This window comes from Pipistrellus hanaki (genome assembly GCF_964339955.1).
Source record: "Pipistrellus hanaki genome assembly, chromosome: 3".
Classification (NCBI taxonomy): Eukaryota; Metazoa; Chordata; class Mammalia; order Chiroptera; family Vespertilionidae; genus Pipistrellus; species Pipistrellus hanaki.
Genome location: NC_140505.1, coordinates 98,150,925 through 98,177,185, shown reverse-complemented (window position 1 = coordinate 98,177,185; position 26,261 = coordinate 98,150,925). Strand labels below are relative to the sequence as shown.

The window sequence follows — 26,261 nt, the reverse complement described above, 5'->3', positions numbered from 1 at the left end:
TACCCTCCTCCACCTTCCCCCAACTCCACACCACCAGTAATCACCACACTGTTGTCTGTGTCCATAACTTTTTTCTAGCTTGCTTAGTCCTGCCACACCTCCATCCATTTTCCCACCCCCACCCTCAGCTGTCAGCCTGCTCTCTCTGAGTCTGTGTCTAATTTACTTTTTAGTTCATTTTGTTCATTAGATTTCACACATGAGTGAAATCATTTAGTACTTGTATTTTTCTCATTAGCTTATTTAACTTAGCATAATGCTCTCCAGAATCATCCATGCCGCCACTAAAGGTAAAATGTCCTTCTTTTTATGACTTAGTAGTATTCAATTATGAAAATGTACCACACCTTTTTTTATCCACTTATCTACTGGCCTGCTTCCAAATCTTGGCTATTGTAAATAACACTGCAATGAGCATATGGGTACATATATTCTTTCAAATTAGTGTTTCAGATTGGTATATAAGTTGTTCTTAATATTTTCTTACAATCACTTGTATTGTCATTTGTTACTTGTTTTTTATTTCTGATTTTATTTATTTAGGTCTTTTATCTCCTTTTTCTTTTTAATAGGTTTGTCACACATGTTTATCTTTTCAAAGAACCATTTCTTGGTTTCATTGATCTTTTGTATTTTTCCAAAACTCTATTTCATTTATTTTTGCTCTGATCTTTATTTTCTCACTTTTATTCATTTAGACTTTGTTTGTTGTTATTTTTCAAGTTTCTTTAAGTATGAGGTTGACTTTTGAATTAAAGCACAAAGTTTACACATACCCCTGCTAAATTATATTCATCATATTCCTGTAAAATCTTATTTATTTATTTATTTATTTATTTATTTATTTATTTATTTTGTTCTTTGAGTGATTTTTTTCTACCCTGTCTTCTAATTCACCTATCCAGTCCTCAGCTTCCTGTAATCTGCTGTGAATTCCTTCCAATTATTGTTTTTAATACTGCTATGTTGTTCTTTGTTTCCAACTAGTCATTTTTCCTAATTTCTACACATTTTCTCATGTTGGTGAGTATCCTTGTAATCATTATTATTTATTCTATAGCTGATAAATTTCTTATCTCCATTTCATTTAGCTCTTCTTTGGGAGGATTTTCTTGCTCTTTCATTTATGACTTATCTTTTTGTTTGTTTTGTTTTGTTTTGTCTCCCCAGTTTGGCTGCTTGTTTGTATTAGGTAGACCTGCTATGACTCCCAGTCTTTTTGGAAGGTCTCTGGTGCAGGACAATGTCAGACTGTTTCTGACTGGCCCTGAGTACCCTATTTGGAACAATCCACAACTTGTGGCTCCCTTCTGCTGGGGCTGGGTGCCTTTGGAAAGGACCAAGATATGTACAAAGTTTTGCTTTTCTTAGCCCAAAGCCCAGAAGTAGATCAGGCAAAGACTCAAAGCCTCCCAAGAATCTCTTCTGCCAGCAGATTGAATGTTATTCTCAGTCTTCTTCTTATTATTATTGTTTTAAGTGTTACAAATCGTAGTACATACATCTCCTTTTTACCCCCATTGACCTCCCACGGGGCCTCCCCTATCCCCTGGCACATGCTCTCATCCCCACCCCACTCCCCAGTGTCTGTGTCCATTTGTTATGCTTATATGCATGCATACAAGTCCTTCAGTTGATCTCTTACCCCTACCCCAACCCTCCCCTGCCTTCCTGCTGCAGTTTGACAGTCTGTTCGATGCTTCTTTGTCTCTGTATCTATCTTTGTTCCCCAGTTTATGATGTTCTCTATATTAAATGAGGAGATCATGAAATATTTATCTTTCTCTGTCTTATTTTGCTTAGCATGATGCTCTCCAGGTCCATACATGCTGTTGCAAATGGTAAGAATTCCTTATTTTATATAGCAGCATAGTATTCCATTATATAGATGTACCACAGTTTTCTTATCCACTCATTTTCTGATGAGCATTTAGGCTGTTTCCAAATCTTAGCTAGTGTAAATTGTGCTGCTATAAACACAGGGGCGCATATATCCTTTCGGATTGATATTTCTGTTTTCTTGGGATACATTCCAGGAAGTGGTATTACTATGTTCTCAGTCTTTTAATGAACCTCAGGCTGTAGACTACTCCACAGGGTGTAGGGAGAGGTTTTGCATCAAGATGGGGCAATTGCTTCTTCCCCAGGCAAAAGGTATGGTTAAAGGTCTACCTGAGAAAGATGTCCTGTGCTATATCGGGGGATGAGTCAGCATAGGAAACTGGGCGACTGCAACTTACTTTGATTAGATCTAACAGCTTATTTGTGTGTGTGTGTGTGTGTGTGTGTGTGTGTGTGTGTGTGTGTGTGTTTATCTGTGAAGCCACCTGGTTCTAGGCTTTCTTTTCTTGGAAAAAAAATTTAAAAAAAAAATATTTTATTGTTTTTTACAGAGAGGAAGAGAGAGGGATAGAGAGTTAGAAACATTGATGAGAGAGAATCACCGATTAGCTGCCTCTTGCACACCCCCTACTGGGGATGTGCCTGCAACCAAGGTACATGCCCTTGACCGGAATCGAACCTGGGACCTTTCAGTCCGCAGGCTGAGTCTTTATCCACTGAGCTAAATCGAATTAGGCTGTTGGAAAATTTTTGATTACTGATTCAAACTCCTTACCAGTAATTAATCTATTTAGACTTTTTAGTTTCTTCATGATGCAGTCTTGATAGTTTTGTATTTCTAAGAATTTTCTTATTTCTTCTAGATAGTCTAGTTTTTTGACATATAGTTTTTCATAATAGCTTCTTGCAATTCTTTTAATATTTTTGGTGTCAGTTGTAATATCTCCTTTTTCATTTATAATTTTGTTGATTTGGGTCCTTTCTCTTTTTTCCATGGTTAGTCTAGCTAAGAATTTATTTAACTTTTCAAAGAACCAACTCTTCAATTTGTTAATCTTTTCTACTGCTTTTGTTATCTGTTTCTGACTTACCAGTATAACTTGGGCAAACACAGACTGTTAATTTGACATAACTTATTTTTTAATAATTTATACCAAATTTTGGTGGACATTACTTTTTACTAAGTGCTCACATCCAGACTATTAATATTAATAACTTGGTCTAGGCCCTCACTCACAATCATCTTCAAACTCATCAGTGATTTTACAGAAACAACATCTTTCTGTTTTAAAAATTAGATTTAAATTAGATCTTTTCCTGTCTTTCTGTGCCACTCTCAAAAGATTAACACCTGGTAATTCCCTTCACAGCCATCCCAGTACGAAGGGGAAAAAAGAAAGGAAATAAGTGGAACCATTTCAAAGAGTCTAGTAAGTAAGAAGAAGAAAAAAGTTAATAAAAAAGGATGCTTAAAATTCATTTTTGAGAGTTTAGCTGCTTTGAGTCATTTATTAAAAAGGTATACATTATTTCAGTACTAGAGGCCCAATGCACAAATATTCTTATAATAATAGGCCTTCCTTCCCCTGGCTGCCAGCACAGGCTTCCCTCCGGTACCCAGGACCCTGGCTGTTTAGCTCCGGCCAACATCATGCACCCAGGACCTGGGCTGCTGCTCTCTGGCCGCCACCGCCACCCACTGGGGATATGCTCCTTGGAGCACGCCCCCTCCCCTGGTGTATCCACTGGGGCTGTGGGCCACTCGCAGTCTTCTCCTGCCCATCTGTGTGTGCAGATCCTGCTGAGCCAGTAGTGATGCATCCTCCTCCTGAGCCGGTAGTGACGCCTTAAGGTGTCCCAGCTAATTTGCATATTACACACACACACACACACACACACACACACACACATATAAAATTCTCTTAATGCATATATATCCATTGGGTTTTGTTTTATTTTATTACATATATATATATATATAATTCTCCTTCATGTACATACATCCAATGGGTTTTGTTTTATTTTATTATAACTTTAAGGTAACTAGAATTGCAAACATTAATTCATATAAATAAGCACCATAAAGTCTTTCAAAAGCAAAGCAAAGGCTATAATGTTAGTCTAAATGTTTGGATGTCTTTCCAGTTTAATGTCAAAACAGGAGCTTCCTTTGAAATAACTGCTCTTCTTTATTCTATTAAAGAACCTTTTTAAGTATTTATTCTGTTTAATTATATATCATGCTTGACTTTCCTTTTATGTAATATGAACATTTTTAAAAACATATTTTATTGATTTTTTTACTGAGAGGAAGGGAGAGAGATAGTTAGAAACATCAATGAGAGAGAGTCATTGATCAACTGCTTTATGTACACTTCCTACTGGGGATGTGCCCGCAACCAAGGTACATGCCCTTGACCTGAATCAAACCCAGGACCCTTCAGTCCGCAGGCTGACACTCTATCCATTGAGCCAAACCGGTTTCGGCAATATGAACATTTTTATTTTCTTATTCTCTATGGTAACAGCTAACTTACTTTGAGCCTGTTTCTTTTCTCTCTGCTATATGTACTTACTTTCCTGGAGGTGGAGGTGGGGAATGTGCAAACATACAAAGGCAGAGAACAGATAAGCATAAATGTGGAGGGGGCACATAAAGAGAACCACGTACGTACCCCCTCCACATTTCATCCTGAGACTGTACACATTTTCATACCATGGCACTTTCCAGGTGCTGTTTACTCAATACATTATGCTCCTTCTTCCCCTCTCATTCTCAGACTACTGTTGCTTAATCAAGACTCATTGTTAACTCAAAAACCATCTCCATCTTCATACTTTCCCTGATAGTTCATGCCCCAGCTAGGGAAAAGTCACCACTATTAATTTTTTAGAACATGCAATTATAGGATTATTTTTATTTTTTATAAAACCTCCATAATTTTCACATTTATACTACTTACAAAATTGTTCTTTTTCATCAGGTTACTTATTTTTGAAATCACTATCTGCTGATATCCTTCCGAAAATTCCACCATAAGTTAAGTGTAAGGAACCTTATGGCTGGCTGATTAAAAACACTAGTATTTGGCAAATAATCCCTGGGAAGTAAATAGTGGATTGTGGCTCTGTGGTTGAGCATCAACCTATGAACTAGGAGGTCACCATCAGATTCTCAGTCAGGGCACATACCCCGGTTGTGGGCTTGATCCCCAGTAGGGGGCATGCGGGAGGCATGGATGGATGATTCTCTCTCATCATTGATGTTTCTATCTCTCTCCTCCTCTCTGAAATCAATAAAAATATATTTAAACAAAACAAAAACAAAAATATCAGGATATGGCAGACAGCTCAGCACGGAAGCATTTTTGGTCTCTTCTCTTGTCCTATCTTTGGTTGGCTACACCCCTGAAAGCAGGGCCCATAAATATCCTTAGGGGTAATAATAGGTCACATCCCATTAATTCTCTGCCTTGTGACCTGGAAAATAGGAATCCTGCTTGAGAAGGCTGCAAAGCCCTGGCTGTGGAGCAGAGCTGAGAGCTGATAGGCAACCACGCCCATCAAACAATCCACTATCATTTCCCAAGGATTATTTGCCATATGCCATCATGTGTGGCTCAATTAGGTCAGTGTTTTCCCTCAAATTTACTTTTCTGAATATGCTTAGAAAATTGTTATGTTTAATTGTTTTTATATTTATTATTAGAAAAATATTTATCTAGGGGTCTATCTGGCTGGTATTGATAATATTTGATAGCATTCACAAAGTAGCTTGTTATTATCATTATCTCATTTTTTCCTACACATAATAACTCCCCCAGAAGGGTCAATATCTACTTCTGTAAGAGGATTGGCTACAGCCTCCTCCTTGTTTCTTTCAACACTTTGAACTCCAAGGAGATTAGCACCCCTCTTCCTTTTAGAGTCTATATTTTTGTACAGCAATTTATGAAAAAGGGAATTGTAATGCTCAGGTGTTAATTAAATATCAGAATCCTATGACATATAAAAATGAGCCTAAAAGGAGGAAGTGAGAAAGAAAAATAAACAAATAAGAAAAATTTAGAGAAGATTTTAAAGACCTCTAAAACCACTAGTAAATTATCTCTTCAGCTCCAAAAAAAAAAAAAAAAAAAAAAAAAAAAAAAAAAAAAAAAGTAATAAATATTAAAATTATTATTCTCTCAAGGGCTACTTTTTTACTGTTAAAATGTTACTATTATAGTCTCCTGGATAGAGACTTGTAAAGGCATTTAGATTTAGAGTTCAATTCACAGCTTATTATGTGTACAGTGTAATTCTTTAATGTTTTTACATGAGTTCCAAAGCTCTAGAACACATATTCTAAATGGGAAAATTAATACCCAAATTTCACAATGTATGTCAGCACTATAAACAATTCCTATTAAAAAAAACATGACTCCCTTTTTGTTGTTGTTACTCTTCACCCGAGGATATTTTTCCCATGGATTTTTAGAGAGTGGAAGGGAAGGTAAGATACAGAGAGAAACATCGATGTGAGAGAGACACATGAGTTGGTTGCTTCCCACACTTGCCTCGACCAGGGCCAGGGTTTGAGCCTGCAACCTGCAACTGTGGTACAGGACCTTGACTGGAATCAAACCCGAGATCCTTCACTCCAAGGTTCGACATTCTAATCACCCATCAAAACCAGCTAGGGCATGATTCCTTTTTCGATGATAAAATACCATTGAACACTTAAACATTTGTGAAGGGCCTACTGGGCTCTAGGCTCTGGGGATGGGAAGAGTTTGGAGAAGGGGCTGGGTGAGGCTGGATGAAGATACAAGATGGGGGAAGGAAAGTAAGGAAATTAACAAGGCACAGGGCCTGCTTTCAAAATGTGTTCATGATCTCATGAGGATGAAAGGAAAGGTGAAAGGAAAGGACAGTGCTACAGGTCTACTGACAATTGCGTACTGATAATATGTGTAGCCTCCAGGTGAGGCGCTAAGGAGATCAATAGCTGTGTGTGTGTGTGTGTGTGTGTGTGTGTGTGTGTGTGTGTGTGTTGGGGGGTGGGGGGCAGCAGGGGAAGGAGGAGAGGTTCCTTTAGGGCCTGTAATATTCTTACTTCCCAATCAAAAAGATCAACTCTAAGTGTGAAAACAGGTTTCATTTGCTGCTTCTAAGGAAGCTTCACGACTCAAAAATGGCTGATAATGTCAAGAACATGGAACTCAGAGCCAGAAAATGAGGTCTGTTCCAGCTCCATCACTTAGATGCCACAGGCCTTAAGCGCATTCCCTCAGCAGCTCAGCTTCTGAGAAGAGAATTCAGGAAAGCACTTTGTGTACCAGAAAAGCAGACACGAAAGTCAGTTAATGGTACTATTGTGCTTTTACTAGATGAAGAAACTGGGATTAGATTGAGACCATTCAAAACCAAAACCACGCATTATACCAGGGATGGGGAAAAAACCAGAACAATTTAAATGTTCAAGACTCTTGAACTGAGCTCTAACCTACAGTGAATTTTGTCCTGTGAGTAATTGTCCAGCTTTACTTCCTGTCATACCTCTTATAATGGGCCACATCAGCCATTTCTAATAGAGCAAACACTGCACTCCAGTCCTTCATGACTGATGCCACAATTCTTCCTTGGTGATTAGTGATACCATTGTAATTACCTAGTTGTTACCAACTAGTGGCCCAGTGTGCAGCTGCCTGTGGTAGTTGGCAGGAGCCGTGCTGCTTCTGCAGGAGTTGGCTGGAGGGAGCCAGGCCGCTTCTATGGGAGACAGGAGCCAGCTGCGGTGCCCTCAGGAGCCTGGAGCGAGCCATGCCACTTCTTCAAGAGGCAGGTGCCTGGGGAATGCTGATGGGTCCTCATGTCTGGTCAGCCTCCCGGTCCCCCCCGGGGGGGCGGGGTCTGGGGTAGGTTTCCATGCAGGGGGATTGGAAGAGCTCCCCATGGCTGTTTCCTCTTCCTTTTTTGCAGTCCAGCTCCTGTCAGGTACTCTCCTCAGACCCCTGGGAACCTGGCTCCCTGCAGCCCCTGCCCCTCTCTGCTCTCCCTGGCTGCCTGCCTGTCAGGAGGCTGCTGGGGTGCTCTGTTGCAGGCAGTGCGGTCTTGGGGCAGGGGGTGGGGCTGTGGGGAGCAGCTCCAGTAAAGTTTAGTAAACCCCAGGTTGGTGTCAGGATTCAGCTGCGAGGCCATGGGGGATTGTGCCTGGGCAGGACGAAATCTGCTCTAGAGCTGGAGTCCCACCCAGCAGCCAGCAGCCCCATCCACCCTGTGAAAAGTTGTGATAATTTGCATATTCCTCTATTTTATAGATAGTTAATAGATAGATAAGATGATAGATAGGTAGGTAGGTAGGTAGATAGATAGATAGATAGATAGATAGGAAAGGAGCAAAGGGAAGGCCTATAGTATCTGAACATAAACTGAAGGCCTATAATAGCTTCACCAGGAAGCTATTTTGCACACTACAGGGACCCACCAGCCTACTCCCTGCAGATTACTGTGGGAAAGGACTGCACAAAGGGGAGATAGAGCCATGTGCAGTGAGTAGGGGAAGGTACATAGAAAAGGTAATTGCCCGTCAGTTTAACCTGGGAACAGAGACCATTGGCCAGAGTGGGCAGAGCTATTGAAAACCCACAGAAATTTGGGAATACATAATCCCCTGGGCAGAGAAGCTCATTCTCTTGGCTCTTGGCACCCTCTCTCTTGGCTCTCTGGTTCCTTTGGCTTTGCTCCTGCCCTGTTCCCTCCATAGCCATGTGGCCCTGTGGACCCCACGCACAGTGCAGCAAGAAACACAAACTAAGCTAGCTCGATGCTAGATTGGACTATGCCCTAACATGGAGCAAAAATTCTGGACACCAGCTTTGATTCCAGCTCTGTTGAAAACAAACTGGGACTTCTTCCTTAGCAGGTCAAAGGTAAAGAGAATGCTGGAAATTCAGAGGTGTAATTCCACAGAAATAAAACTTTCTATAGAATCTTACCCTCCCATGGGGACCTCCAGAAATTCTTATTCCAGCAGGATCCAAAGACTGCACTTCCAACATTAGTAATCTAAACATGGCACTTAGCTTAACTCCCTTGCAGTACCAGACACCTTATTGTATTATAATGCCTGTTCCCTCAATAGTCTGACAACAGATCATATATTATTAATCTTTGTATCCCTTCAGAGTATCTGATAAAGATGAACATGGCTTATGAATGAATGAATGCATGAATGAATGGGTGTGTGCACATAATTTTCTGTCAACAAAGAATAGAATTGTGATTTAGTGCAACTACGTGTTTAAGTGAGTTTCCCCAAAGCGATCTCACTCGCAATATTTCCGTAAGTGCTTTCAGATACAAGTCACATACCATAAAGTTCACTCAGTTAAAGTGTACAATTCAGTGGCTTTTAGTATATATTGAGTTGTACATCCATCACCACCATCAAATTGCAGAACATTCTCATCACCCCAAAAGGAAACCCCTACCCGTTAGCAGTCACTCATAGAAAAGGTAATCACTAACCTACTTCTTGTTTCTCTGGATTTTTAATTAATCTCATTACATGTATACAAAGCATCGAGTATTAGAATCATCTCTCCCATGACTGAAATTAAAAAAATCCGAGATAGATTTGATTTCTTATATTAGCATAGAATTAACCTCCTGACTTGTGATCCTGGACACGTGTTGAACTGAATTTACTTACTTCATAAAATAAAGAAGTGTACACTGTGTGTAAGGGAACCTTCAGGTTAGGATGCCAATCTAAAGAACAAAATAAATAAACAAACAAAACAGAAACTGGCTCATAGGAAGAGAACAGACTAATAGTTGTCAGATGGGAGGAGGGGTTGGAGGTCTGAGTGAAAAAGGTGAAAAGATTAAGAAGTACAGATTGATAATCACAAAATAGTCATGCCGATATAAAATACAACAGGACAATTATTGTCAATAATTGTAATAACTGTGTATGATTATACTTATGGGATACTAAACTTATGGGGGGAATCACTTTGTAAATTATATGATTGCCTAACTACTATGCTGTATATGCTGTTTACCTGAAACTAATATAATTTTGAATGCCAACTGTGAAGGACAAACTTTAAAAAAAAAATAGATCTACAAAAACAAAATTAATGAGCTCCCTCCCTTTTCTTCTCCCTTCCACCTCATCCTCTCCCAACAAACAAATAAGGAAAACCAAGCAGCAAAAGCAAAACACCCTGTGGCTACACTTCCAACACCCCACCCTCGTCAACCTTCCCTGGGCTCTCTTAACAAATGTGTCTATAGAATTGATTCCAGGGCAGAGCTGCCGCAGCTGAGCTCCCCCAGAGAAGCTGTGTTCTCCGTTTCTGTGCTTCCTCTCCCCTTTTCTTTTCTTTTGGCCCAGGAGTGGGACCCGGCAGAGCTGGGAACCAAGCCTCAGCGCTACGCCCACAGGAAGCGTCACCTAGCTGGGACCCTCCTAGGCGGCGCGCGCAAGGGAGCCGGAGGGCGCGGCGCGGGGGCGGGACAACGACGCCGACAGCCAATCCCGGCGCAGAAGAGGCGGGTCTACACTTGACAGTGGAGGTTGCCGGGCAGCGGAGCCCGGGCGCAGCCAGCTGAGTGCAGCGTGGTGAGCGAGAGGCTGAGGCAGCAGCGGCGGCGGCGGCGACCCGGCGATGCTGCGGCACTCCTCGGGCGCAGGAGCCCTGGCCTCTCCCTAAGGTAGTGGCCCCGTTCGCTCCTCGGCCGGGGCACCGCCGCGCCCTCCTCTAGGTTCCGTGCGGCGCGGGGCTTGGAGCCGGGAGGGGCTGGCTCCGCGGGTGGCGGTGGGGAGGGCGGGGCCGGGGCGGGGCCGCGCTGCCAGGCGGGTCCCAGTGAGGAAGAGGGAGGGAGCCCAGGGGGCGGTGCTGTGTTTGGCCGGCAGCTGGTGGCATCCCCATCCTCCATCTGCCTCTGCCTCCAAGTGGTCTGAAAGAGCTTTTGTTTCTGGAGAAAGTTTGATGCTGAGACTCCAGGAGCCAGACTGGCGTCCCCAAGGCCCGCGCCTTTAATAGAGGCAGATCCCCTTCCTGCCGGGTGCCTGTGCCCTGAATGAGGGCATGCAGGAGCCCATGCCGCTTTCCGATCAGACCAGCATTCCTGACACAGGCTGTTCTTGAGGAAATTCGTCTGTAGGAACCTCCCTGGGAACCACTATGACTTTTGCTTGAAGTCAGTGCATCAAGTAGTCAAGTTCTCCCCTCCTAGAATGGGCTCTACCAAGGTCTGTACTCTCAGCTTAAAATAAAAAAAATTGTCTATTTACTTTACCTTCTAATTAAAGCCCCCAATCACTAGAATGCCCAAGGTGCCAGTGATTACTTTGTCATGCCTTGAATATTTTCTTATTGCCACAACTTGGAACAGGCTTTCCCTGAGCGCTGGCTGCTGTGGAGCACAGGAAAGGGAGGGGAAGTTGTGGCCCAGCTCTCAGGGTAACACGTGGAAACAGAGAATGCAGAGCATGTGCATCCACTTGAAGACAGGAGAAAGTTTCAGCCTTCAAAACTAGATGGGTTATAGGTAGGGATCATTTGCTTTACAAAACTTTGTTTAAGGTAGAGAAATAATTAGAGCCAGAAATGAGTTTTACACACGATTGTAGGAACATAAAGTAGCTCAAGGTAGCGGTAGTAAAGTGGGTTTTGCATGGACTTGAAATTACCAGTTCTCAACAAATATATGTTGACTACTATCTAATTCTAATCATTCTGATGCTATTCTGATCACATGTGGATTCTCAATTACTTTATTTCTTACCACGATACAGTCATACCGTAAGACTTTCTTTCTTACCACGATACAGTCATACCGTAAGACTTTCATAATACTAACTTCTGTGCTCTGGAGACCTTGTGTGCCCTGTTGTGAACTTTGCCACGGACATCAGCATGTTTTGTGGTCCATATGATTTATCCCCACACCCGGTAACATCATATCTGTAAGAACATTTACATCATAAACAGAAGAAAACTTCCTTAGTCAGTAGTGACAGAACAGTGTTCTTATATTGAGCACATTCTATGTGCCAGATATACTACTAGGTGTTTTACATATATTATTACTTTAATTCTTAACAGCCTCTGATGAGGTATTATTAATTCTTCTGTTTTAGAGTTTAAAGAGTTTATGTAATTTTCCCAAGTAAGTGACAATGGTGGGTTTTGAACTTGTATGCACTGTTTGCTGTCTCCCAGTCCCTCTTGAAAGATACTAATATGTGTTATTGTAGAAAATCCAAATATGGCAACATAGACTGCCTACTGGCATCCTCAACCATACCCCTTTATAGAACATCTTCTCTTTCTGGAAACCCATCGCTGTATGCCTGTGCCCAGAGGTGTTTTATTCACCAAGAGGTGGCATCTCACCAAGGGACTTCCAGACACTCCTCCATCCTCAGTCCTCAGCAGGTAAATCAGATGGACAGCTCCAGACATAAGCTCCTTGCCCTTTCAGGTAAATTTATTCCAAAGACAGGTAAGAGAGTTTTTCCCTCATTAGCAAACATAGAGCAGTCTCTACCCTCACGGTCATCAAATCTATTTTGGGTCTGAACATGTATACCCTCAGTTAGCAGCAGTACATCCCCTTCAGCTCATGCTGGTGTACCACTGTCAGAGAATTCCTGACAGAGGCCAGCCTGTTGTCAACACTATTGAAGATATGTGCTCACCATATACAAGCCCTTTCACCTGTTCTCTTGTGATGTATGTGACCACACACCTATTTCTGATTTGATTACTTGCTTTTACGCTTAGGTAGTTGTCAGTTGGCTGAACAATATAAACAAAACAAAACAAACAAACAAACAAACAGAAAACAATGATTTCACAATTATGACACAGTAAGTTTTGAAGCTGCACTTAAAAATAATTGTGTCTGCTACTATAATCTACAGCTGTTGTTTTAATATTTCCCTTTCCTAGGTGTGTGTGTGTGTGTGTTTGTGTGTGTTGTCATCCTTGGTACAGTTTTCAACTCTCTCTGGTTCCAAAATGGTTGGCAGTAATAAGCCTAAAAGGAATAAATGCATTTTTTGAGCTGTGACCATATGCTGCTTGGAAACATATCCCTGTGGGTGGCATTTCACTAATATTACTCTAGTGCTAAGAATATCAAAGTCCTGTATGTATGCTTTGGGATTTTAAGTGGACTCTCCTGTCTAATTATTTCACTCAATCCCCCACAATAGTATTTGGGATTCAGTTTAGAAGACAGCCCCAGTATCTCCCCTCCAACATCTCTAAACGCCCCCACACTGGAGCAGCACTAATTAAAACTGGGAGAGTAGAGTGTGAGGTGTGCTCATTGTCACATTCTTACATAAGGATAAAAAGTGTATTAGAAACATGGTTGGGATAGAGTGAGGTACATATCTTTAAAATGACTTATTTACAAAACTCTACCAAATTATTGATATTGCACAGTTTAACTAAGGTTGGGTTCATTCAAATACCTCGTTAACTTAAAACTGTCCTGTATCAACAAACTTCCACTATTCTCTTCTATTTATAAAACTTCTAAATTAACTAGCCAACCATCTTTATTTCCATGATCATCAAATCTTAATACCATCAGTTGTAAAACATAGCATTATTTTTATTTTATACAAAAAGAAAGAAAACGTTGCCAGTTATATTATGACATGGCACTTTAACAGTGGTCTGTGTATTTGATACATAGCAGAATTAACTATTTACTTCAGTAGGTCCCTTTGAAACAGAAACTCAGTGCTTATAACCTTGTCTGGATGCACACCTCCAAGAACATTTATATCTACTTAATGGCCTTGCCTTGTAGTCCACATTTTAACCTTCCCCAAAGCCTATCTTTTATATTTTGACATTTGACAAAGAAACAGACTTAAAAGATAGAGAAAATTTTGATGGGCAAGCAATTCATATTTCCATCTGTCATTGCCTTTGCTTCTTTATTGTTCCCTGGTCAAGCAAAGTCCATTTCTAGGACAAGGACAGCAAGCCTGGTAAGGATGCCAGCAAAAGGAATGGCGGGGAAGTGTAACATAGCAGTGAGCTCTAAAGCAGTTCTGAGGACTGAAGCAAGTTAGCATTGACCAAATTACTCCACAGCTTATGAACATGATTAGTTGGACCTATAATAACACATCCAGATTCTAGACCAGTAAAATATAGAACCTGTGAAACACACATGTGACAGAGGTCACTGAAGGGTTTCTAAGATTCATCTAGTTTGCTGGCTCAGCGGGAGGATGAATGATGTGGGCAGAGGGTTGCTCCTGACTCTCCCTATGTATGGGTGAAGTAGTATGGCAGGGTAGTGGGTGCTGTGAAGGGACTTGGCAGATAGATCAGACATGGCTTGTTCACACCTTAGGAGAAAACAATGATTAATTAAATCTTTGGATTTATACGCTAAAGCAATGGTTCTCAATCTTTCTAATGCTGTGACCCTTTAATACAGTTCCTCATGTTGTGGTGACCCCCAACCATAAATTTATTTTCATTGCTGCTTCATAACTATAATTTTGCTACTGTTATGAATCGCAATGTAAATGTCTATGTTTTCCAATGGTTTTAGGCTCTACAGCAGCGGTTTTCAACCTGTGGGCCTAAGACTATCGGAAGACACAGATATTTACATTACGATTCATTAACAGTAGCAAAATTACAGTTATAAAATAGCAACAAAAATAATTTTATGGTTTGGGGGGTCACCACAACATGAGGAACTGTATTAAAGGGTCGCAGCATTAGAAAGGTTGAGAACTACTGCTCTAAAGGAACTTACATATACTTACTTTTATTAAGTATTGTTAACATGGATTAGACAAATGACAAATGAGAAAAAGAAAAGTTAAATTTTTCTTCTAAACACAGAGGATAGAATGAAAGAAAAACAGGATAATCTTAGTTGCTAGTTCTATGATTATGTGGGGTGATTTGTTTTAATCAGGTATGTTAAGACATTCAGATATAGATATTACTGCCATGAAGGAAGAAATGTATTATACTCACATTCCATGGGAAGCAGGGAAGCAGTGGAGTCAGAGGGAATAAGGAAAATGTGGACAAGAGACTTTATTGGAGGCAAGGTAAACAGGTTTAGAATTGGCTATTTGGAATAATTTCAGAGGGTTCTGGGACATAAGGAAGTTCCTAGATGTTTTGTACCTGGCTCTGAGGCGGTTAGGGCAGGAAGATAGTGGCCCTGAGTGTGAAAACCAGTTAAGGAGGTGATTGGGAGTTTGGACTCAGTATTGGTTGGTTTGCATAGGAAAGGCATACTGGAAGGAAAGATGTTTATCTATAGGAATTTGCTCACCCTGTGAAGAGTAATCCCTCTAGAGTCTAGAGTCATCAAGACCCCAAGATGTCAAAACATCAGAATATAGAAGATAAAAGAAATGGTAACATGGGAATTTGTTAAATAGTCACCTAATGAATTAGGCCCATGTACACATGGAGTATTCAGCCAATTGTGCAAAAATGCCTCACTCAGGGTCTGACACATGGTACTCATCCAGTAACCAGTAATTAAATCTGAGCCACGGTGCCAGATGGTCCAGGCAGTGCTCACAGTGAAGCTTTGCTGGAACAGTCAGGTGTTTACTGTTCATCTTCAGAAGAAGAAAAGATAAGAAACTACACACTCCACAGATGAAAGATGAACCACCCAGGGTGAAAAGGAGACAAAACACTGAAGTCTTTAAAAATATAAATAAGCCCTTAAGCAAATACATCTTTAGCTGTAGAATTTTGAAATCTACAAGGTAATTATATCTTGGGGGTAATTCCTTATTCACTGTGGATTTGGAATATCAAAAAATGTCAGGGAACATGAAAGTTAAAGGCAACTTTTTAAAAGGTTGTTTCTCAGAGTAAAATGGGAGTTGCAAGTGAATTGTGTGTGGCATTTGTTGTGCTCAGGAGTAGATTTCTAAATATGAGTTACTCAAAATAACATGAAACATACTTTTCTTAACTTCATGTCAGTATTGATCAGATGATGAGATGATATACATAGACATAAAGAAATGGTACTCGTCAGTGTTATATGAAAGCATTTAACAGGGAGTGTGCTGATGAAAAGTTTAGGCAAAGTATGTTTTAAATGTACCTGTACTAACACATGTTCTTTTTGAGGATGCTGATGGAGGGTGATGATGAGTGGGATAGGCATGGGGTGAGACTCAGGGCATTATTTTTAATGATGAGTGGAGGAGTGCGTGAGACTAGGAGTGTTAGATTCACAACAAAGTAAATGAAATAAAATGTTGCCTTGTAACTTTTCTTTATGTGGTTGGGTAATGATGATGACACCTTTAAAGTCTATGACTTTTCCTTAGAATTTTGACTGTTCACATCAATAATAATGAAAGCATAAGCAGGAGGTCAATCTAATAATCTAAGAATGTGGGGGTAGAGAGCAACCAAAGGACTTATATGCATGCATATTAGCATAATCAATGGACACAGACACTGGGGTGCCAGGGGTAGGAATGTCTAGGGAGGGGGGTCTGTCGGGGGGGGGGGGAGGAGAAATATGTAAAACTTTAGACAATAAAAAATAATAATAATCTAAGAAGGTAATTCCTTCACACTGAAAATTCTAAGATTGCCCTTTGCTTACCATTCCTTCTACTCTGACTTTGCACACATCTTTGCATTGTGTAGGAGCTTATCTATGTTGATGAAAATTGTAGGAATGCTTTCACTAGAGCACAGCTGCTCACCCATTGTGTTTCCAAACTGACGTCATAACTCTAATTAGAGCAGCAACACTAGCCTAAATTTGCCAATGAAAGCATTTCTGCCTAGTTTATGTTGCTGACCTAGAGTTCATGTTTGTCATATCAGTCCTTGGGTGATTAGGATATGTTCAGTGAAGCATATTTCTTAACCTAATATATGTTTTACAATCCAGGCTTCTGTGGCCTTTCTTCTTCTTCTTCTTCTTCTTTTTAAAATAATTATTGTTGAGACTATTACATAATGTCCGCTTCCCCCCTCCCCCTCTGCCCCCCACACACACATTGTTCCATTCTAGCATACCCACAACCTCCACCCCAGGACTTCACCACCCTATTGTCTGTGTCCATGGGTTATTCATATGTGCATAGAAGTTCTTTGGTTGATCTCTTCCCACCTATCCACCCACCCACCCCAACCTTAGATTCAACAGTTTGTTCCATGTTTCTGTATCTCTGAATATATTTTGTTCATAAGTTTATTTTGATCATTAAATTCCACATATAAGTGTGATCATATGATACCTGTCTTTCTCTGATTGGCTTCTTTTACTTAACATACTACTCTCCAGGTCCTTCCATATTGTCTCAAAGAGTAAGAGGTCCTTCTTTTTTCACTGCTGCATAGTATTCCGTGGTGTAAATGTACCACAGCTTTTTTGTCCACTCATCTACTGATGGGCACTTGGTCTGTTTCCAGATCTTAGTTATTGTAAATTGTGCTGCTATGAATATAGGGGCCTTTTAACCTCTGATTCTGTATACAAATTAGGCCCATGTAAAAATTGGTATATGCTGTCAAATGAAATAATATGTGAAAATATCTGAATTATTCAAAATATGTAATGGACATTATATCTACATGAGTGCTTTCTGGTATTTCTCAGTATCAGAAACATTCATGAGTCCTTTGCTTCCTGGAGCCCTTATAAGACCCCATAATGGGAGGGAGAGGGTTAAGGGATAGCCTTCCTGGAGCTGCTCTCGGTATTTTCATTCTATTTGAGCTTTAACCTTTATGAATTTGAATTTTACTCTTTTGGAAGTAGAGTGGAAAGAGGTATACCCTTGCTTACATTTTAAGCCCTAGAGCTTAGAAAGGTGCTGGCAAATTGTAGGAGCTTAATAACTCTCTGCTGAATTAAAAATATAATTTGAGTGGAATTCCCACCTTTCTTGGTTCCCACCTTTCTTGGTTTAAAGATTGTTATTAATTATGAATAAAAGTCCTCACAAAATACTTTATAATTTGATAGTTAAATCACCTAGAATGAAGAAGCAAGAAATACAAACTGAAATTTTAACAAATAAAGTCATGGAAGATAAACTTGTCTTAAGAAAATTTTAAAAAATCTATTACAAATGACCCCATTATTAAAATTTTATGGTATTGGATTAAAAATAATAGTATATAAATTCCAGATTTAGATTTAGATTATTTAGTGAACTTCATTTAAACATACAATACAAATAAATAATGCAACGTTGAAGAAATTATCAATTATTTAATGCAGCTTGCTAAAACAATAGAATAACAGTATGAAGAAAAAACAGTAAAGAAAAGAATAACTTATATTTTGATTATAACCAAATATTGTATTAAATTTCAGATAAGCCACAGTGTTCAATGTTGGAGAATAAAACGAAATACTAGAATGTCCAAACTCAGATATACAACACCAAGAGTGAACCCTAATGTAAACTATGGACTTTGGGTGATGATGACCTGTCAGTGTAGGTTTATCAACTATACCAAATGTACCACTGTGGTGGGGAATGTTGATAGTCAGAGGCTATGCATGTGTGGGTGCAGGAGATGTATGGGAAATCTCTCTTCCTTCCCCTCAACTGCTCTGAAACAGTAGTCTTAATAAAGAATAAAAAAATAAAAAATAAAAAGAAGAAGAAAAAGAAGGAAGAGAGGGAGGGAAACCAAGCAAAGTAATGTATTTATTCCAGGTCTGAAAGCAGTGAGGATTTTTCTGAGTATGTCATTTTATAAAAAGAAAGACAGAATATAGAAAACTGAAATTATTTAATTAATGAAATAAAAATAAAACAATTGTAAAAGAAAAAAAATGACAGAATGAGAAAGGAGATGGCTAATGAAAACTTATCTAACATATGTAAGGTGTTGATAGGAATATGGACTGTGTCACATGAATGCTTTGGCAAAAGTCTAAAGTGATTTGCAAAGTTGAAATCCTATGTCCACTTATTTTTCATTTGTTACAAGTAAAACGAAAATAATAACAATCCTATACCAGCACTAAAGAAGATAATTGTAGGGCTTTTATTCTTTTATTCAGAAACCAGTTGTGACAGAATTCCTCACTGGGATTTTCTTTTACTTGTATGTTTTTCCAGACAATAGAAACAAATTCAACAATAGAATTCAGTTTGGACACTTACAAACATTAATAGCACATTAAACAGCTTCTCTACCTTAGTTTTATTTTCTTGGTTTTTATCATCATGAGCCTGTCTCTATTTCATGATCTGTGCATCTCAGAGCAATCCTGGTGGTTCTGATGTGGAAGTGCACAGGAGCTTTTTCCACCTTTCATCTCCTGATAGATGACTGTCAGGAGGCACAACCTTGCCAACTGGCCTCTTAAAATCAAGGCCATCTGCCAGTCAAAAGCTGCCATTCAGAATGCTGCCACTCTCCCCATCATATTTTTATTTCTACAGCTGGCTCTTAAACATTGCTTCCCCTGGGAGCTGAGATGATAGAGAATTAAACTCACAGCTAATAATCAAAATTCATGATAGTTTAAATCACCTCCCCCTCTATCTTCAACTAGAGCTTCTCACAAATAGACTGATTTGAGTTTCTCCTTGTATTTCCCCAATTCATAATCTAATGAGCCACTATGTAGCCAGAATTTGGTTGCTAGAGAGATGAATAGACCTAGCCTGTCTTTATGGTCCTGCATTTTGAGTATCAGTCCCTGAAACCTCCAGTAACTTACTGAGAAGAGTATTAAGAATGGATTTTATACCAGTACAACCAGACACTTACTATGCCTTCTTAAGTTCTTTATTCAGATATTTTACCTAGGCATTTCAGTGCAGATAAACTAACATAGTAATATTAGTTCTACATTTCCAGTTCAATAGTCATTAGTCCAGTAGTCATAATAACTGATTTCTTGTCTCTGAAAACAGATTTTTTGGAAACAAGGTTGCTAAGGGTCTATTTCAAATGTTATTTTGCACTGTTTTAATATTCTAAGGTTTGAGACATAATCATGCAAAGCAGTTCATCTGCAAAGTCAGCTCCTGCTCAATTTTAAAGTGGCTCCATTCCTATTAATGTTTACAGGTGCTTAGCTTTCGCTTCTGTAAAATGGAGATTTGAATGTATGCCTTATAGGTATGTTGTGAGTGATAAGCAGAAGCTATGCCTAACATGTAGAAGGCTTTTGTTATAAAAATAAACTCAGAACCTCACAAGTAATATAGCTCTTTCTTATGAGCACTTTTGTCTTAGCCTGGGATGATGATGAAATATGGACAGTGGAAACCATGGAGCCCTGGCCTAAATATTCTATAAAGGTCTCTGAACTATCTTGAATGCTTTAAAATGCTTTGGGTTGGAATATATATTTTTAATAATTTGTTATTATTGAAGATATTACATATGTCCCATTTCTCCCCCATTGACCCTCTTGGATCCTGCTCCCACCTCCCTCCCCAGGCCCTCACTGCCCCATTGTCTGTGTCCATGGGGTCATGCTTATATGCATACGAGGTCTTTGGTTGATTACCTCTCACCCACCGAGCCTCCCCTGCCTTTCCACTGAGATTCCACACTCAGTTCCATGCTTCCATGTCTCTGGGTCCACTTTGTTCATCAGTTTATTTTGTTACTTAAATTCCACATAAGAGTGAGATTATGTGATACTTGTCTTTCTCTGACTACCTTATTTCACTTAGCATGATACTCTCCAGGTCCCTCCATGCTGTTTTAAAGGGTAAGAAATTCTTTTTTTTACTGCTGCACAGTATTCCAAAGTGTAAATGTCCTACATTTACACTCATCTACTGACGGGCATTTGGGCTGTTTCCAGATCTTAGCTATTATAAACTGTGCTGCTATGAACATAGGGGTGCATACATTCTTTCTGATTAATATTTCGGGTTTCTTAGGATATATTTCTAGAAGTGGGATCACTGGGTCAAATGGGAGTTCCATGTTTAATTTTTTGAGGAAACTCCATACTGTTTTCCATAACAGTTGCACCAGTCTGCATTCCCACCAGCAGTGTACCAGGGTTCCCTTTTCTCCACATCCTTGCCAGCACTTGGCATTTGTTGATGGTAGCCATTCTGACAGGTGTGAGGTACCGACCTCATTTTGTTTTAATTTTCACCAAACATGCCCACCAGCCAATCAGAGTGAACATGCAAATTAACCCAACAAAGATGGTGATTAATTTGTATACATGGATGGAGGGAGGAGTGAAGACTGAAGACAGCATAGAAGGAAGAGGGAGGGAAAGTGGAAAGCAAGGTGGCTGTGGACCAGTGTGTGCAGGGAGCGGTGGAGCCAGGTGAGCAGCAGTGGCTGCACCCTCAACCACAGAGGTGGCGGCATTGGTGGGCACAGCGGGTTGGGCATGCGGGGTGAGGCCCACAGCAGTGGTGGAGATGGTGGCAGAGGTGGCCGAGGGCAAGGTGGAATGCTTCAGTGGGAGAGGTGGGGAGATGGAGAGGTTGGGGTGGTGGGAGGGAACCCATCAGGCAGAGGCTTTAAGCTTGGGAAGGGGCCGAGCCTGCGATCGGAGGGATGGGGGTCCCCTTCTCAAGCCTAAAGCCTGGGATGGAGGCTTTAGGCATGGGGAAGGGCTAAGCCTGTGATCAGAGGTTCTGAGCGGGGGTGGGGTGACAACCCCTTCCCAAGCCTAAACCTGGGGCGGAGGCTTTAGGCTTGGGAAGGGGCTGAGCCTGTGATTGGAGGTGTTGGGGGAGGGGGGACCCCTTCCCAAGCCTAAAGCCTGGGGCGGAGGCTTTAGACTTGGGAAGGGGCTGAGCTTGGAATTGGAGGGAAGGGGAAAGCATCAATGGAAAACATATCCTCAGGTGAGGATAAAAAGAAAAAGAAAGAAAGAAATGTTGTATCCGCCCTAACTAGTTTGGCTCATTGGATAGAGTATCGGCCTGCAGACTCAAGGGTCCCAGATTCGATTCCAGTCAAGGGCATGTACCTTGCTTGCAGGCACATACCCAGTAGGGAGTGTGCAGGAGGCAGCTGATCAATGTTTCTCTCTCATCGATGTTTCTAACTCTCTATCCCTCTCCCTTCCTCTCTGTAAAAGATCAATGAAATATATTTGAAAAAAAGAAAAAGAAATGTCATATCCTATGAAAGACACATCTAGAAAATGCCTAAAGAAAGTTGTCATTTTTTCATGGAGAAGGGACTGGAGTCTGTGTTGATGAAAATACCTTGGTAGCTGCAGTGACTGGCAGTGGCTGCAGCAGTGGGGTGATGGGGCTGGCGCCTTTCCCTGATCAGCCCAGTCACCTCAAGCAAAGGGAAGCCAGACTCTGGCTTAGGTCCACTCCTAATGGTAAGTGGGCTTAAGCCATCCTTAGGACATCCCCTGAGGGCTGAGGTGGCAGGCTGGGCTGAGGGACCCCTCCCCAGTGCATGAATTTCATGCACCGGGCCCCTAGTGTGTGTGTGTGTGTATGTGTGTGTGTGTGTGTCTGTGTGTGTCACCCATGGACACAGACAATAGGATGGTGAAGGCCTGGGGTGGGAGGTAAGGGCAGTTTAGAAGGTGTCAATGGGGGGAAAAGGAGGACATATGTAATGCTTTCAACAATAAAGATTAATACAATTAAAATAAATAAAATAAAACCACAAAAATATAATTTAAAAAATAACAAAGTGAACCCAGTTGTCCTGAAAATTCAAATGAATTAATCTAAGAAATAAGATCAGTTGTCTATCAGTTGGTCATTTATTGTTTTTCCCCCTTTATTAGACTGCCAACACACTTGTGATCTAGATTCACAAAAACAACTGTCCCATCCCTTCCTGAAAGCCTTCCTTGAATGTCATTGTCTTCATAGGACTTAACAAGAATAGACATATTTTGAATCATCAAAGGCCATAATACCCAAATTCTATAAATATTCTACTTATTTTACTCCTGCTAAGCTGTTGCTTGAGATGCTAGAGCTCTCTGTTTACTAGACTCTGAGGGTGTTCCTTCTTTGGAATATACTAGCCAAGGGACTTAAACACTCTCTGCTTAAAGTTGTCTTGTGCGGGGTGGGAAAATTAGATACAGAATTTCAGTTGTAGGGTAGATAAGTTCTGGAGATAATAATGTACAACATGGTGATATACTAGTAGTAAACAATACTGTATTGTATATTTAAAAGTTGCTAAGAGAGAAGATCTTAAAAGCTTTCATCACAAGGAAAAGTGTTTAACTGTGAGGTGAGGGATGATAACTAAACTTGTGGCAATCATTTTGCAATATATACATATATCAAATCATTGTCTTATACATCTGAAACTTGAACAATGTTATGTCATTTACATCGCAATAAAACTGGGAGGAAATCAAGTCTTACTGTGTAGTAGAATATTGTTTGGTAACTTCAGTTATATTTATAAGTATCAAATGAAAATGTGAGGCACAAATTTCCCTCTTTCTACTGCAGGGTCAAGTGCTTTTTCTCTTGTTCAATGCAGTTGGGCAGCAACACACATAATAAACCGAAGAATAGAAACGTTATTTCAGCCTGGCCATTAACCATAGCATTGCACTGACTTAGTTTCACTAGGGAGCTAATATACCCCAAAGAATCATAAAAGTAGACTCTTTTTCTTTTATTGGATCCCAAAGAATGGTGAGGTATTTATTAAGAATGTTGTCAAACCCTCTAGGAAAATACATCTTCAATAATATTGAAAGCAAGGTCAACAAGTGTCGCACATGCCTGAACCCTGTGTCCAGAAGGGGCAAATCAATGAGAATGGAGTTAGAGAAAGATGCTAGAAGGCAGGAGTCAGATGACAAGCCTGGAAGGGGGGTGGGGGGAGTCCTGCTAAGTCTTAGACACCAATCTTGGTCAAGTTACATTTGAATTGCTGATGAGCTGCTGCCTAGAAGATGCTGCAGAGATACCAGACAGTTAAGATTCCACAGAAGGACGAGATCAGAGAGGGGCCATTGGATTGGGGACTGCAAACACAGGGTGGGGGGTGGTAGGTAGAATTTGGGTACAGGTAACCTACCAAAAGGTTGGGCAAGTAGACCGACAGTGGAATCTATTTTTTAAAAATTAACACCAGCAAGAAAAAGCCAAGTCTTTAAGGCTATGTCTACACTAAACTTGCAAGTGAAGTTGAGGGGTCCAATACATCTTGTAGTGTTCACTGCCATCCTGCAACCTGGAATTCCCCAAGAAGTTCTTGAAACAGATGCTGCACCTGCACTCCAGGTAGGATGTTTCTGGGTGGATCCTGTGTGCTTTGCCTTTTGATTCCTAAAAGAATATTCACCAGAGTGGATTCTAGTGCCACATTTGATCTTTAGACCTTTGTGTTCCTTTGGGATCTGAAACATGAGCCTTCTAATGAGGGTAAGCTTATTTAAGACCTGTTGGAGAGGTTAGCAGGAAACCCTGGGAAGAACAGTATCATTTAAGATGAGGTCAGTCTCCACTAGAAATATCTACCCCTGGGTTGAGAAGGGTAAAGGTGAGTAGAGGCAATTAGCATTGTTCCTAAGAAGACATGTACTGACTTTAAGTAAGAGGGGGGGAAACAAAAAGAAAAAAAACTTTTATTTTAAAATTCAGTAAAGCACCAGGGAAGAAAATAATGACTATCATAGAGTATATTGGAGGTTTTTGTTAAAAGGGAAGGGAAAAGAGCATTAGGCAGGAATAACCAGTTGGGTCAAAAGAGGCTTTTATGAATATTAGCTTGAGCTGGTGACATTCATAATTGATGATACAGAAGATAGTAAAACTTGTACTACACATTCTTCTCTTTTTATTTAATTATCTGTATCCTTTAAGATCTGTCAGGACAACATTCAACATTCATTATCTATATTGAAGATGTACCCATGTATTTGTGTGCATTACATAACAGCAAGGACATGGGTCTATAACTTCTAGTTCAGTTTTGAGATTGTCAGTTTGGTTGATGCTTTTTTGTAGCATTTAAGATACATTAAACAACAACCAACTGATTATATTCTAATTCTTGGGATTCAAATGAGGATATATTTTCTTTTATCCTCTTCACAAACAGATTGTTGTGTGAGTCTTAAATATTTCTACTTTCATGGCATACTAGGAAAATTGAGGATGTTGGCAGAATGAAAGCCCAGTTGAAATTTTGACTCTGAAATAGACTCATTTTTTCTCTTGCCAGTTTAGGGAATCGACAGTGACTGTTTGTTGCCATACAAATGGAAAATTCCTATTTTGGAAATACACCCTGTCAAGTGCAGTCCCTGTCAAATAGTTTTCAGTCATTACTTAATGTAAGGCATGGCTTTCGGTCCACTGCTCAGAGGAATAAACAAAACTCTGAGTTACAAGTGAAAGGTCAACAAATGCTGCATATGCCTTCAATGAAAAGATCGTCATGTGGTTGATAATATGGCTGCATCTGAGATACTTTTGGATGAGATCCACCACTTATTTTAAGCTTCTTGATAAAATTTTTCTTAAACACATTTTAACAGTTGTTTGATATGTTAAGATATTATAAGGGGTGTCCAACTCAGTTTGATCATTTGTTTTCATTGAGCTTTCTAGCTATGCTAATTGAAGTGTGGATATAGCTAAGATACAGTTTTCAAAGTATAGGGTATCAAATCATGACCATGATTGATGCCTGATGTTTCCACATGTACCCATACCTTTAGCTTGAGTGTAGTTTAACTGACTGCAGATTGAATAACCAATGGAATTGAGATGCAATGGAAACTCGAAGCTAAGACAGATAAAGAGTGCTATCATTACCCTTGAATGTGGATCAAAGTGGAAGAGGAATCTGGGATCCTGATGTCGTGATAGCCACCCCTGAAATGTGATGCTCTCAGCCTGCATGCACAATATTTATATCTGTTTGGAAAGACCATCTATGATCTGTATGTGTGTATTGCATATTTACATATAAGTGATAAATCATATATATATTCTAGATAGCCTTTCTAATATATATATATATATATATATATATATATATATATAGAGAGAGAGAGAGAGAGAGAGAGAGAGAGAGAGAGAGAGAGGGAAAGAGTAAGTATATGCACAGATCATGAGTGCATTGTGTATTCTGTGGATGGTGTATATTTACACATATGTGTAAGTACTTATATTTAAAGATATCCCAGATGGCTGAAAATCATTTGCAAATTATTTTCTTTACTTTCAAGTATATTCTTGAACAACATGCAAGCAATAAATAGTTGTAAATACTCATATACCTTAGAGAACAAATTTTGGATAGATAATATCTGGGCTTATACATTAAGATATATTTTTATTTTTTTACCCCCCCCCCCAAAAAAAAAAAAAAAAAAACCAAAAAAACAACTTTACTTAAATACAGTGGGAAAATAAAACTATAAAACAGCCACCTTTGCAAAGCCATATCCTTGAAAAACGACTGGCC

General features: G+C 39.9%; 1 protein-coding gene across 1 annotated transcript in view; it reads left to right on the top strand.

Annotated features, from left to right (window-relative positions):
* Positions 1–10,407: 10,407 nt before the first annotated feature.
* FRY (FRY microtubule binding protein) overlaps positions 10,408–26,261 on the top strand; it is a 476,275-nt gene continuing 460,421 nt past the window's right edge. The window contains exon 1 of the mRNA XM_084878512.1: positions 10,408–10,548. The gene's annotated coding sequence lies outside the window, so the exon portion shown is untranslated. The remainder of the gene's footprint in view (positions 10,549–26,261) is intronic.